Source organism: Peromyscus leucopus, chromosome 12 (assembly GCF_004664715.2).
Source record: "Peromyscus leucopus breed LL Stock chromosome 12, UCI_PerLeu_2.1, whole genome shotgun sequence".
In the NCBI taxonomy this organism is placed as follows: Eukaryota; Metazoa; Chordata; class Mammalia; order Rodentia; family Cricetidae; genus Peromyscus; species Peromyscus leucopus.
This window is the reverse complement of record NC_051073.1, coordinates 69,473,927-69,488,962: the sequence shown is the minus strand read 5'-3', so window position 1 is coordinate 69,488,962 and position 15,036 is coordinate 69,473,927. Positions and strand designations below refer to the sequence as shown.

The 15,036-nt window shown below is 41.7% G+C and overlaps 1 long non-coding RNA gene across 1 annotated transcript; it reads right to left on the bottom strand.

Annotated features, from left to right (window-relative positions):
• Positions 1-260: 260 nt before the first annotated feature.
• LOC119088870 lies at positions 261-14,538 on the bottom strand. The gene is made up of 3 exons (XR_005092605.1): positions 14,490-14,538; positions 2,298-2,416; positions 261-586 (listed from the first exon to the last, which is right to left on the bottom strand). It is a non-coding gene; the product is annotated as an uncharacterized LOC119088870 (long non-coding RNA).
• Positions 14,539-15,036: the final 498 nt, after the last annotated feature.

The window sequence follows — 15,036 nt, the reverse complement described above, 5'->3', positions numbered from 1 at the left end:
ATACAAATGAGAAAGTGAAGACCCACAGCCCACAGCACAGGGACAGGCATGGCAGGAAGAAGATGCTTAATTGCAGTTAGCAAAGTATACAGCTTATACTGTGTCACAGAACACTGAGTGACAGTACTTTTTGAACTTCTTTTTGAAGGTGAAAGAAATGTATGAAAGAAAAGAGAGGAAAAAAAGGAAGGAAGAAAGAAAAGAAGGAAGGAAGGGAAGAAAGAAAGAAAGAAAGAAAGAAAGAAAGAAAGAAAGAAAGAAAGAAAGAAAGAGAGAGAGAAAGATGAGAAAAAGAAAGAAGCTACGGTTTGAGACAAGAGCTACTGGAAACACAAACATTTCTGCCAAAATAGGTAACAAATGAGAGCCAGAAACTTTACTTTTTATCTCTTTTTCTTGCGATTTCAAAGAACAGCCAAAGCACAAGAGAGCTCCTCCAAAGCCTTGAAGAGACATCCAATCATCTCCCTTTTTATTATATTTGGAATTGGTCTTGACAGAAGCTCAAATTCCCTTTGACTTCTGTTTATAAGTCATCAACAGCTCAGGCGCACTGGCTGCAGGGTTTCATCAGAAGAAAGGAATTCTGGAAAGAGAAGATCATCAAATGCTTCTTAGGGCTCTCACATCAGCTTAGATTTTTTTTTTGAACTGACCTCCCTCCTTATAAAACCTTTCTGGAGGAACAAAAAGTGTACTCAGTCTTCAGTGGGAGATTTACTCAACTCGTTCCGTAAGCAAATGTGATACTAGTTTATTTTGATCGTGTTTAGCCAGCCAGGGCTTCTGCTTGCCCCAAACATCTGATGCCTTTGAAATGAAAGGAATAATTCTCACTGTGCAACAACTCAGCCCGTGTTCAGCTGCTGTTGATGCTGGCGACAAGGGAGTTGTTTGGAAGACTTTTCTTTCTTACACAAATAGGATCAGCTGAAGTTTTTTTTTTTTTTCTTCTTCCAACCAAGTTAGTGTGAAAGGCCAGTCAACAGTCTGTCAACATCACAGAGTGAGAAGAAAGAGGCCTCCTAGAGGAGGAAGAGGACTTTTTTTTTTTTTTTTAAGAAAAATTAATATTTAACCTACATTTAAAATCAAACAGGACTGCCACATTCCAAGACTGAGTGTTTCTTTCCAATTTTCTTAGTAGCTCCATCACCATGCTTACCTTCATTCTTGATGGAGCTTTAAAATTCCAAACTAAACAAATCAGAGACACACTCCACCTCTGTGCTCATGTCACAGAGATGGTCTAATGCCTTTCCTTGGGAGGACTCATGTTTTGTTAAACAACAAAAAGAGAGGAATATAAATAAATAATGCTAATTATTCCCAAGGTAATGTAAGTGGCTAAAAGCATGATTCACATAGAAATACAGTCTCACAACCATCAGGCTGTTTTTGTTTTTTTTTTCCACAAGGACTCTCACTTAACTCTCAACAGTCCCTTTGAGTAAAGTACTTTTACTGTAACTTTCTGTGAGTTTTTAATTGTTGTTGGTTGGTTGTTGGTTTTTGTTTTTGGTTCAATTTGCCACAAGCTAGAGTTACCTGGGAAGAGAACTTAAATTAAGACATTGCTTCCATCAGATTGGCCTCTAGGCATGTCTGTGGGGCATTTCATTAATTAATGATTGATGTGGAAGGGCCCAGTCCACCTCGGCAGTGCCATCCGGGAGTAGATAATTGTATAAGAAAGTCCTGAGTTGTATAAGAGAGCAAACTGAGAAAGCCATGGCTTCTGTTTTAGTTCAGAGGGACAACCAAGAACAATGACAATGGGCTGTAATGTTTGAGGGAATAGATGGCTAGCCTCCAGAAAATGACTGTTAAGGACCTCTTGCTGAGGACCACATACTTCAGTCATAAAAGATTGTTTGGGTGGGAGCTCCACCTCAGCCCCTGGCAGCCAGGCATCCCTATACCCACAGAGTCTGGGATGGTTGGAAGGAGTCTGGTGAAAGATCCACCTCAACTTCCCTCCCCATCTCTTTCCCTAAACCCGCCCCTTCAAAGCCCGCCAAACACAGCTCCTCCCCCCAGAGAGGCTCAAGACCACTTCCACAGAGTGTATGTGCAGCATCACAGAAAACAGACACATGGTTCTTCCGGTCTCTCAGCCGGTCTCCTCTCTGAGGGACTGGGGAATCACCCTCAGCTGCTGGTGTAACCTAAGTGTGGCCCACCATGCTTTTCTAACCACGTCAGAGTCACCCCTCTGGTGCTGGCCTGCCCACTCCTGGCAGGGCTCCTGGCTGGCTCTGCCCTGGGTCTGTCTAGAGAAAAGCTGAAATACTTACCTCTCTGGCTTCAGCTCAGTGGGAAAAGGTTGGAGAAGGCCACTTCAAAATAATGATTCTTTGAACCCACTTCCAGAAAAACAACTTAATGTTTTTGCATTGGGGTGGTGGGGGGAGATCTAGGTAGAAATCCAAACATAGGAAATATAAGAATGATCAATCACACTACTTGATTTGTGGAGAATTTACATCAAGTAAATTCCCTGTAGCATTAAATTATCATCTTTGTTCAAATCTGACAAATACAAGTTAAAGATTGCAAGCCAGGTATACTATTTAACTTTATTTGGTTCTTGGTGTTAGAGGATGGAGAGATCAGTTATACAGAGTTACAAATGAAGTCCTGTGCTGGTTACTTTTTGTCAACTTGACACAAACTAGAGTCTCCTAAGAAAGGGTACTTCAGTCAAGAAATTTCCTCCATCAGAGTGGCCTGTGGGAAGCTTCTTGATCTCTGAATGATGTGGAAGATCCCACAGCATTGTGGGTGGTACCACCCCTGGGCAAGTAGGTCTGTGCAATGTTAGAAAGGTATCAAGCAAGCCAGAGGAGGCAAGCCAGTAAGCAGCCTTCCTCCATGGTCTCTGCTTCAGTTACTCCCTGAGGAACTTCATGAGATTCTGCCTTGGCTTTCCTCAATGATGCATGGTAACGTGGAAGCGTAGACCAAAGAAACCCCTCCGTAAATTGATTTTGTTCAGCATTTTGTATTAACAATAGAAATTAACTAAAGCAGATAGAATCGAAAAACAATAGTCACGGAATTAGGCTTTAATCTGAAACTAAATCCATATAACTGAGGATAATCTCTTTTTTTTGTCAGAGTCTAATGAAAGAATCCCTCGTAATAAGAGGCTACCAAGTCTAATAACTTTTCTAACCATTTTCTGAAAGGCTTCAAACTTTCTTTTGGAAGGATGACAGAGAATTGAGAAGAGGCAAGGACACCAAAGCCTTGGTTGCTAAGATGCTGTGAACTCCACTGTCAGGTACCTGCCTCTCATCCCAAACTGCGTTGCCAATCATTTTCACCCTTGTTGACTTTGCTCCACAGAATGAATGAGGAAACCCATGATGCACTTGGCCTGGCATCTCTGTCTCTTTCCCTCACTGTTAAGTTTCCTCTTCTCTTTTGTGATTTAATGCTGAGTATCTGAGTGGCCCAAGTCAGCCCATTACAGGATGAAACCTCTCCAAGTCCCAGGAAGTCCCTCTTCACGGCTAGAAATCTCAGTATCCCACTAACAAACACCCTTGCCTAATGAAAATTTAAAAGAAATTGATTTGAGGAAGCATAATTTTAATTATATACCTAATATTTTACCAAATGATTGTTGTTACAAATATTAACCTTAAGTATGATTTAGTATCAATGTTAGAGTAAAAGGTAATGGGATCGAGTAGGATACACACACACACACACACACACACACACACACACACAAACACACACATAATGAGGAAAATCTAGAGGAAGAAAGAAAATAGCGCCGGCCGGTGGTGGCGCACGCCTTTAATCCCAGCACTTGGGAGGCAGAGCCAGGCAAATCTCTGTGAGTTCAAGGCCAGCCTGGGCTACCAAGTGAGTTCCAGGAAAGGCGCAAAGCTACACAGAGAAACCCTGTCTTGAAAAAAAACAAAAAAAAAAAAAGAAAGAAAGAAAGAAAATAGCTTTGTTTTGCTTTTGAGTAAAGAAATTGACATTGAATTTATTTAGCAAAATTTTAAACCATTCAAAAAAGTCTTAGGAACAAAATTAAATTGTCAAGCTTGAAGTACCAAATATATCTGTATTAAAATTAATATTTTACTTTATGTAATGGTTTCAAAGAATTCATTAAAAAAAAAAAAAGGTTAGTAGAACTCATTAACCTCACCAGTGTGGGACTCACTCATCCATGCTTTAAGTTCTGACTTTGCTATTTCTCTTGGCTCCTCTAGAAAACAGAGTCTAACTTTCTGGTCACCTGACCACCTACTGGGCACTAGCCTGAGGCTTCTTTATCCAGACATTCCCAAGGACTCCCTCTATACTTACTTGCAGACTGCTTCTAAGCCTTAACCTGGCCAAGTACATTTCATCCAAATGGAAATCTACTCAGAGAGAAACTTATGATTGTCCTCCCCATAACCTCCTGGGAGAAAAGAGGTTGCTCAGATCTCAACATTGTGCCTACATTCTACCAAATGATATTTGAATGAATAAGAACAAAACTAAATAAAATTTTTGGGCTGGGGATTAAAACATGGGCAAACCACTTGCCAGGCATGTATAAGGCACCATGTTCCTATATCAAGCACCCATGTAAAGCCCAGTGCGTGCATCAGCACACCTGTAGCCAAGGGCTTGAGAAGCAGGGATAATAAGCTAGCTAGCTAGAGTAGTGGAGTCATCAATCTTGGGCTCATGTGAAAGACGCTGTCTTAATAAATGAGCTGGAAAGCAATTGAATGAAGCTTCTGAGGTCAAGCTCTGACCTCAACATGAATATGTGTACATATGCCTGCACACACACACACACACACACACACACACACACACACACACACACATTGCACTCACACCTATTTGAACATGTCTATACACATGAATGCACACACACATACAAATTTTAAAAAGTAAACTTGTATTTTATAGACATATACATATATAACTCTTCTGGCAAGAAGTCAAAATACTTTGGATTAGCTGGTTCTGCCATGAATTAGTTTTGATACGGTTGGCAGACCATTTCCTTTTGGGCTTCTTCTACCCTCAACCGTATAGGAATGAATGGAACTTGACCCTGGAGTCCCACCCTACTCTCCGTAATCTCAGATCTTTCACTCAAAATCATAACAATACTGTCACATTCTTGGAAGTGCCAGAGCACTGCCCTGTTCTTGCTACACCAGGCTCTGTGATGAAGTTAAATGTTGATTCCCAAGCACAGTTCTCAGCTTTCCCTGCAGTCATTAGGAAGTGTTTATTCAGAGCATATGGCTTTGGAAATCTCTGCTAGACTCAGAAAGCAGAACAAGAGGCCGTCCTTATTTTGAGTCAAGCCATAGTGTGCAAGCCACCACCTCCAGAACCCTAAACCCTCCCAGGTCAGTCTGTCCCACATTTGCTGTCCTCCTGTCTCTGCCTCTGAGTTGTAATAGGACTTGTTAAAATGAAGGTGGATCACACTGTCATTTACTCCCTCCCACTCAGACACTACATGCTAACTACACGCTACATGCTAACTCTGTGTTGCTACTAATGCTTTAGGAAGAGCTTAACAAGAATTTTAATATATGGCTTTATAACCAAAATTGATTGTTTGAAAAAATATATCCCATAACTTATTTCCCATAAGCAAGTTTAGGTGACATTTAGATATTTCCCCAGTTCAGGTGTATTTCAAAAGGTAAAGACTTACTCATTAAAGCATAATTAAAGCTAATCTTCTAAAGAGCCACAGGCTGTCCTTCAATTCTTGAATCATAATCCCCTACATAATAAGAATACCGGTTGGTAAACAATAACTTCACTTCAGGTTCTGTAGCATTTGACCATTATCAGAGCATCTACACATGCGCACACACTCACACAAACACTCCCAAAATGGGAGACAGTCATCTCCTGCCCTCCTGTGCATTTCCTGCACAGAGCCCTTGGGTTATGTTGTAAGGCTGGGGAAACTCTTGTCTGTGTCTCCACTTTCTCCACAGCCCCACCAGCTCACCACATCATTTGCTACCTAGGAGGAAACCATCTCACTAAAGCATCGCTCAAAAATCGTCACTCTTCACTTTCTGGGGAAATGCTCTGCACGCTAGAGTTTGCTACACTTTGAGAAAGAAAATTAAATGAATAACATTTTCGAATGTACCAAAGAGTCACTGTTGAAGGTCTTCTTTCTATATTTCCATCTTTATTCCTGATACTCCATTAAGTGAGCCAGAGACATTAACTTCCACACTGTGCATCCGGAAGCCTTTCAGACTTCAACTCTGTCTTGTTACAGGATACCTGAAGAGAAAAACTCCCAAGAGCCCTGAGGAAGTCAAATAAAGTCTTCATTAACCACCAAGGGGAGGGCCCCAAGAAGATTATCAGGAAACAGTCCAACTTCCAGTTGCAGTTTTTAAAAGCAGAAACAGCAATTGTGATGTATATGGAAAGGAAGTGTTGTTTGAATAAGTGGAGAGATTACAGTTAAATAGTCAATTAACCTTTAGCTCAAGGTCACATTGTGTAGGAATTTAGGATTAGGAATTAGAGCCCAGTTTACCATAGGAATTTGGGACAGGTCCAGTGACAAGTTTCACTCAAGTATTCCTAGGAATACTTTCGTAAGATGGCATGACTATAGTTCAGTAACCCACTACAGACTCACAAAGGTTGAAATTCCCCAGGGATTCGCTTCTGTAATTGTGGAGGATGAAAGACAAAAACAAGACTTTATCCTTGTATTTTATTCACTGCCTCATTTTCAAATGACAAAATTTATGACCCTCTCCTTAAAAAAAAATGCTGTGCCAAAATTGACTATGAACTTCTGATAAGAACTTTGAAAGTCAGATCTAAGGGGCAGTTGTTTCTACCACAGCCATCACTTAGGCTAGGCTCCCTTCCTCTGGCCTGCCATTCAGAAGAACTATTCAGTAGGTATGGCCATGAGCAGAAAGCTCAACAGTGGAGCCTGTGAAGGCTCCCAGAACACTTTATGACCCTCCAGCTGACGCCACCAGGCTTAGGCAGAAAGTGACTTCTTAACTGATAAGCATATGGTGATTTGGTACGGAAACTAACCCCGGAAGCCCACTTTCTGTTTTTAAATTCCTTGGGATGGGGAGGAGGATGAACTGAACTGGACTGAAACACTCTTCCTTTCTGCTGTGAGACACTATCCCCCGGGGGTGATGTAATAAGGGACAGACACAGACCAAAGTGAGGAAACGTGGAAGTCAAACTTGGTGAACGAGAAAGAATTATTGAGGTTCCTCATAGGAGCATGGATGAGGCCTATTTACAGGAACAGAAATGACTCCAAGACAGCTGTGTCACCAAAGCCCACCCCAGCGTAGATGATGAATGATTACTGAAGGCTGCAGAACTCTGGGTCTCAATGCTCAATTTACAAGCAGCAAACCAGATTGCCACGCCTGCTCCCTCCCCACCCCCACATCTATGCAGATCTCTGCTGATTCTAGGTGGCTAGACTGAGCTCAGCTTGTTGAGAAAGTCTCTCGGCAGTCCTTATTGCTTATATATGCTTGAGGATGGACTCTACTGTTTATTTTTTTAGGACTTTCTGATGCCTTGGAGCTATTTGCTTCCTAAGCTTAAGGAGTTTCCCATCATGGTAGGGGAAGGATGCTTTGCCTTCCCTTCAGGCACCCCTGTCTTAAGGAGATAGGATTTCTAGCCACGCCCCCTGAACTACACTGAGCTGGCAAGATGCATAGTCATTTCCAGGACCTTATTTCCTACCTAATCTGTGCAGGTCACTAATTTTCATGCAGCATGATCACATAATCTCTGCGCAATGCGCATGTGTGGCGTAGCTACATTAGCCCATACCTGCATGCGCAGGGGAATCCATAAAAGGCAGATCCCTCGGACCATCCCTCCTCTTCCTGCACCAGTCTTTCAGTAGGACTAGGCACGTTCTTTTCTGTCCCTTCTCCTAATAAACTCTAATGGTAGGTTTTGTCCTACGTCGTGGCTTTTCTCGCACAGTAAACAGTGTGGCATAATAACTAACAATGCCTTCCAAGACGGAAGGTTTTATCATGGAGGAAATTGCTGCACAACACTAATGATTTCTCTAAAATCTTGATGAGAGCAACATATATGATCTTTTCAGAGGGATGATAAAAATCCTTGGGGGTTTTGGATCATCTCTCTTACATCAGCCCAACCTCTTAGATTTTGTTTGCATGCTCTGTATTAGAAAAGTGATAAACTACTCCCGCTTTGAGGTGGGGAGGGAGGGAGAGAAGGAGGGAGGGCAGGGGCAGAGCCCATGTCTTAAAGGGGGCTTGGCGCATGTACAAATGGATATCGCAAATGGTAACCGGTTATGTCAGGACTTTGAGCGGCCAAGGGACTGCCTGCTTACTGGCAAGGTTCCCAAGGGGCTGGCCAGGTAATGCTTAAATGCTAACTCATACCCAGCCAATATATCCTTAGAAAAGAGCAGGCAGAGTCACTGGAGAAGACAGTCCTACAGCCAGAGAAAGCACACCACTTTCCCAAGGACCCAAAGTTGAAAACAACCACATTGGAGAAAAGTTTCAAATTTTTATTTTTCTTTCACTTTGCCTTTTGATTGTGGTGTGCTCTGAGTTTCATGGGACAGATTATTCTCACTTCTAGGCTATAAGTCAAGAGGAATGAGAAAGGAAAAAATGAACAAACGAACAATAAAAAGAACAACTGTGATCCAGCAACAGGGTAGGCAGGAGAATGTGAAAACAGTGGAGCTGCAGTGAGGACTTGGAGAAGGACTCAAGACAGTGGTTTAAATGCACGGGTAGAACACGCTGGCGAAAACAAAACCAGACCTGTGAGGCAGTCCCAACCTGATGGCCTTGACATCACAGAAATGCAGGCGTGTATCATTATTTTAGTCCTTCTCTACAAACTCATCTTTTTTGTTTGTTTGTTTGTTTTTGTTTTTTGAGACAGGGTTTCTCTCTGTGTAGCCCTGGCTGTCCTGAACTTGTTTTGTAGACCAGGTTGGCCTTGAACTCATGTAGGTCCTCCTGCCTTTGCCTCCCGGGTGCTGGGACTAAAGGCATGTGCCACCACGCCTAGCTAAACCCGTCGTCATTTTGTAAAAAGTTCACATTTCTCTCTCTCTCTCTCTCTATCTATCTATCTATCTATCTATCTATCTATCTATCTATCTCTCTGTGCATATATACATGTGTGGGCACACATAAGAGGCTCAACTTGTGGGAGTCAGTTCTCCTCACCATGTGGGTTCAGCAGCTCAAACTCCAATTGTTGGACTCCGGAGAATCACCTTCAACAACTGAGCCACCTTGCTGGTGATTATTTACACTTTCAAAGTCTTTTCCATATTATTAAATTTATCAACAATCTCCTCATTGTTCAAATAAAACAGTTTGAAATTATTCCTATGGTCTACTTCTCTCACACTTAATACATACACACACACACACACACACACACACACACATACATACACATACACACATATACACGTAATATACACATCATACATACATACACATACTGCCATAAACACTACAGATTATTCTATTGCATTTTGGGTGATATTCTAAATTCTATGATGTTTTCCACTGTCCATGTTGTCCTGTCCATTAGTTCTTTAATATTAGAATTACATATGGGTTGTGGGAAGATGTGTCTTTGCCTAAGATGCCTTCTGATTAGTTTAATAAAGAGCTGAATGGCCAATAACTAGGCAGGAGAGAATAGGCAGGACTTCAGGGGAGAGAGAGGAACTGGAGAAGAATCTGAGGCAGGTGAGAGACACCAGTGAAACACAGAGAGTCAGACATACAGAATGGAAAAGACATAAATGGTCATGTGGCAGAATGTAGATTAATAGATCTGGTTAATTTGAGTTATAAGAGCTAGTTGGGGGGGGGGTGGGCTGGAGAGATGGCTCAGAGGTTAAGCGCACCGACTGCTCTCAAAGTCTGAGTTCAATTAGCAACACATGTGCTCAAACCATCTTAATGAGATTGCGCCCTTCTGTATACATAATAAATAAAAAAATCTTTAAAAAAAAAAAAAAAAGAGCTAGTTGGGAACAAGCCTAAGCTAAAGGCCAACTTTCATAATTAATAAGAAGTCTGGGGCCTGGTGGGCCAAACTATACATATGTTTCATTCCATTATATCATGTACCTACCACATTTTGTAAATATGTATTCTTCAGGTGATCATAGAGGCTGGGGAGATGCTCAGTGGTCAGTGCTTACCATGTAAGAGGGTTAGAGATTCAGATCTCCAGAAAACAATGTTTGGTGATCATGGTAGTTCACCTATTCCAGCCTGAGAAGGGAGAGGCACGGGAACACCACAGCAAGCTGGCTAACAAGAACAGCCTGATCTGTGAGCTCTGGGTTTGAATACAGAGACCCTACCTCAAAGAATAAATAGGAATCTATAGATAACTGCCCTAATTATAGCTGATCATGTTTGATTTTGGAAGCTAATCAGAGTCAGGACTAGTTAGTGTCTGATGAGAGAATACATAGAGGAGCAATGGAGGAAGATGTCAGACATTCACCTTAGGCACATATATGTGTTCACACACATGAAAACACACATACACACACACACACACACACACACACACACACACACACACACACAACAGAGAAAGAAGAAAAACAAAAGAAAAGAAAATCACATAAGGCAAACAACACAGGGATTTATAACCCTTTTGCAGATGGAATGTTAACTACCAAGATTCATGACCACAGGCTTAACTGTAATTATTATAATTCTAGTTCTGTCTGCTGTGTTCCCTCACTAAATCATTTATATATAGGCAAATCAGATTTACAGAGGCCTGGAGCATTATCATGGCCTACCAGGTGATAGAACCCAACAGAATGTTTGGAGGTCTGACTGTTTTTGAGAGATAAAAAGATGTGGATGCTGTGACTTCATCTTTTGCTGGTACAACTTGAGACATATAATTAATACAGCCACATGCATTCCTCCCATTGTCTGCTCCACTTTAATTGGTGGCAGTAAATATCCCTGTTCCATGATGAGTCCTTCACAGACCCATTGCTTTAACTTTTAGATTAAAATCTTCTATTTACTTTACACATGAACACAGTCTGTGCTGGATAATGTTATGTCAACTTGACACATGCTAAAGTCATATGAGAGGAGGGAGCCTCAATTAAGAAAATGCCTCCATAAGATCAGGCTGTAGACAAGCCGATAGGGCATTTTTTAAAATTAGTGATTGGTCGGGGAGGGCCAAGCCCACTGTGGATGATGCCATCCCTGGGCTAGCAGTCCTGGGTTCTATAAGAAAGCAGACTGACCAAACCATGGGAACCAGCCAGTAAGCAGCACCCCTTCACGGCCTCTTCATGAGCTCTTGCATCCAGGTTCCTGCCCTGTGTGAGTTCCTGTCCTGACATGCTTCCATGATGAACACTGATATGAAACTATAAGCCAAACAAACTCCTTTCTCTCCAAACTAGATTGGTTGCAAAGTTTCATTACAGAAATAGTAATTCTAAGACACAATCTGAATTGGAGAACTATCATATCCTAAGACACTAGCCAGAATCTGGATTCTGAGATACCAGCTCATTGATGCCTTGGTCAAGTTTGTGTCAATGTCTGGCTCTTGGTCCTCATTGAGGGAAAGGGTGAAGTTGATAGAGGAAACACCCTTCCTTTATACCCTCTATGTTTTTTTCAGACACTCACTTGTATTTAAGGTTTTATTATCTCCTGGGAATTTGGCCAAGTAAAGAAAGAGACAAGGATATTCACATCGCTTGCCTTTGGTTTCGGCTCTGCAGACCCAACATAGGAGCTGCTGCTCTTGTGCAAGCTCCCAGATGACAAACCCAACCATTCTGTTGGTGAGGCTCTTAAAAGTTCCTGATAATCCAGACAACCCTACCAGGCAAGTCTAAAAGATCTTGTGTGGATTTTCTCCCACATGACCTTTAACGGGCCCTTAAAGAGCGTAAGTAACTGATGTGAGAGGTTGGATTCTGATGCAGACAATAACTCTTGCTCCTACTACTTTGATTTTCCAGCTTCAAGAAGCTCTCTCAGGGTGGGGAAAATACAGGACATCTGTTAGCTTTCAAACCCAGGACAAACAGCTAAGGTGCCTATTTAACATACCAAGGCAGATCTGGCTTCCAGGTTCTCCCAGAATCCCTCAGTGCCTATCCATTACAGGGTATTGATGGCAGCATACCCCACCTTCTACCCTGAACTCTCCAGTCCAGAAGCTGGGCTACCCTTCCTCAAGAGGTTCTTCCCCATATAATCCAGACATTTTGCTTATACTTCCCTCTTGGGCCTTTTAACCTTGGCTGTTGCACCTGGTTCCCCTTTCTCCTCTCTCTCTTCATCTCCCCTTCTTCCACATGACCCAGCTCAGTCTACTTATGTCCAGTCTGGACTCTCTCAAATGTCCCTGCCTCTAACTATGCTCTCCCACATGTCTTTTTTTTTTTTCATTCAATGTCCACTGTCCCAATTACTGGAAAAGCATCCCATAGGTCCTTCAGTTATATTCTTGAATCTCTTTACCCTATTGTAGCTGGAGAGTTTTCTCTCTAGGTCCCGCCAAGCCCCAGAAGTCCCACAGCCCACTTATAAGATAAACACACAGACACATATTATTTAAACTGATTGGCCTAATGGCTCAGGCTTCTTGTTAACTGTTCTTATATCTAAAATTAATACATTTCTATAAATCTATACCTTGCCACGTGGCTCGTGGCTTACCAGCATCATCACATGCTGTTTGTCCTGGCCGCAGCTGGCAGTGTCTCCTTCCATCTTCCTGTTCTTTCAGTTACTCTCTCTGTTAGTCCACCTATACTTCCTGCCTGGCCACTGGCCAATCAGTGTTTTATTTATTGACCAATCAGAGCAACACATTTCACATACAGACCTTCCCACAGCACCCTATGTTAGAGATGAAAAGTTAATAGTCCCCCTCTGTAGATGGAGGCAACAGCACTTAGACTATCATCGGTTTCCAAAGAAAATTCCCTGCAAGTCTTGAGGTCCCATTTCATGCATATTAGATGTCACTGCAGGGGTGGAAATGCGTTTTGATAACTGTTGTTTATATGATTGGTAACTGGGACAAAAATATTTTCTATTTCCTCTGCTACTTGTGGGGTGTTTACCACAACATTCCAGATTTCTGAGTCGACACAAAATATAATAGAAATAAAAATATCAAAAAAAAAAAAAAAAAAAAGCTGAACTATTCAACGACTGTCTCTGATTTTATAGAGATCAAGGGTGAGCAAAAGACTTAAAAATGAGACATCTCAGACATGCATCAGCCATTTGATATTCTATTTACCTCTGGTAAACAAGAAAGAACGCTAACACTGGTCAAGTGACACCAGATAAATGACTTAACCATGCTTCAATGACACACATTTGAAATAAGGATTATATGAGATAATAGGAGATGAGATGTATTAAATGAGCTAATACATGTCTGTCTTGCTGTAGGAACTCAATGTTAGTTTTTATTACTTCCTCCTGACTGTTTAACTGTCATTTCTTTAGTTGCCTTTTTAAAAAAGTATTTTTTTTTGCCAATTTCTTACTTCATTGTTTTTTCTGCATCATAATATTTTTATTAATTTTTTAGGAATTTCATACAATGCACCCTGATTACACTCATTTCCCATTCCTCCCAGGTCCACCTGCCCACCCTTGTGCTCCCCCACGACCAAAAAAAAAAGAAAGAAAGAAAGAAATAATACCAAGAATGAGTATTCAGGCATCTGCACTGGCCTACCCTTAGGACCTAGCAAGATAAGTCATCAGCTACAGCTCCTCCATTCGCATATGCTTGTAAGTACTCAGGCAGTACTTCAGGGTCCTCAGCTGCAGCCACTAAGAGCACTGCCTGTGTGCATGCACTTGATTAGTACTCAGGCATCTACACTGGCCTACTCAGGGTTCTGATGGAGTACATCATCAACTATGCCGCTATGTAGAGGTGTCCCTATGTGCATGAGCTCCGTCCCCTTATAGCAAGCAAACCCATCCTGTCTTCAAACCCCTTCCTCCTCCTCCTCCTCCTCCCTCCCTCCCTCCCCCTCCCTCCTCCCTCCTCCTCCTCCTCCCTCCCTCCCTCCCTCTCTCTCTCTCTCTCTCTCTCTCTCTCTCTCTCTCTGTCAAACTCCCAATGGGGAAACTGAGTCCTTCCCCACCCCTCCATCAGAAGCCATCAACTGTGAGGTACCACACTTCAGCATCTATAATGTCTTTGATTTTCAGTAATGAGTCCGCAGTCATTGCTACTACTGCAAAAGAAGCTTCCTTAGCAGCTGGCAGCAACATGGATCACGGACTTCCACAGGGTTTCCTGCAGCAGCAAAGACCACGGACATCCATGTGGCCGCCGATTGGCAGCATGAATCATGGACATAAATAGGTTGTTTCTTGACTGTCTTAATGTTGTGTTAATAAGCCTACCTTCTCCACTGCCTCCAGAAGAACCTGAGATGAGATCTGTGTTTTTGTGTTTTCAAATTTATGCATGACATTCCTACAAAGGTATTTATATGTCTCTCTTCCTCTTAAGCTATTCAAAACAAGAACTTTGATCTGTTTATTTTTGTTTTCTAAGCATTAAATGTGGTTGAAAATTAAACAAATGGTGCAGGTAGAATGATGAGGGACTCAAAAAACAGATCAGTTTGCATAATAGTGGCTCTGGATGGTCAACTGTGTTGTACTAGATTAATAAATAACTGACCCCTACATAGCAAATGAGTCACTGTAAACTCAGAAAAAGTACAGAAATATGCTGTTTACTCTTGACTGTGCCAGTATTTTCTTAATAAAGCCTAAAGAATTTGTAACAAAAACAGGCCAAAACAACATTTGATTCTGCTAGCTTAATGACACTAGGCTGCATTCAAAATGGAAAGCAAATGTGTTTATAATAATTTTACAGGGGCAATTTATTTTTTCCATACACAATCTTTTATTAGGCAAAGAATTTTAAAGCCAGAGAGTA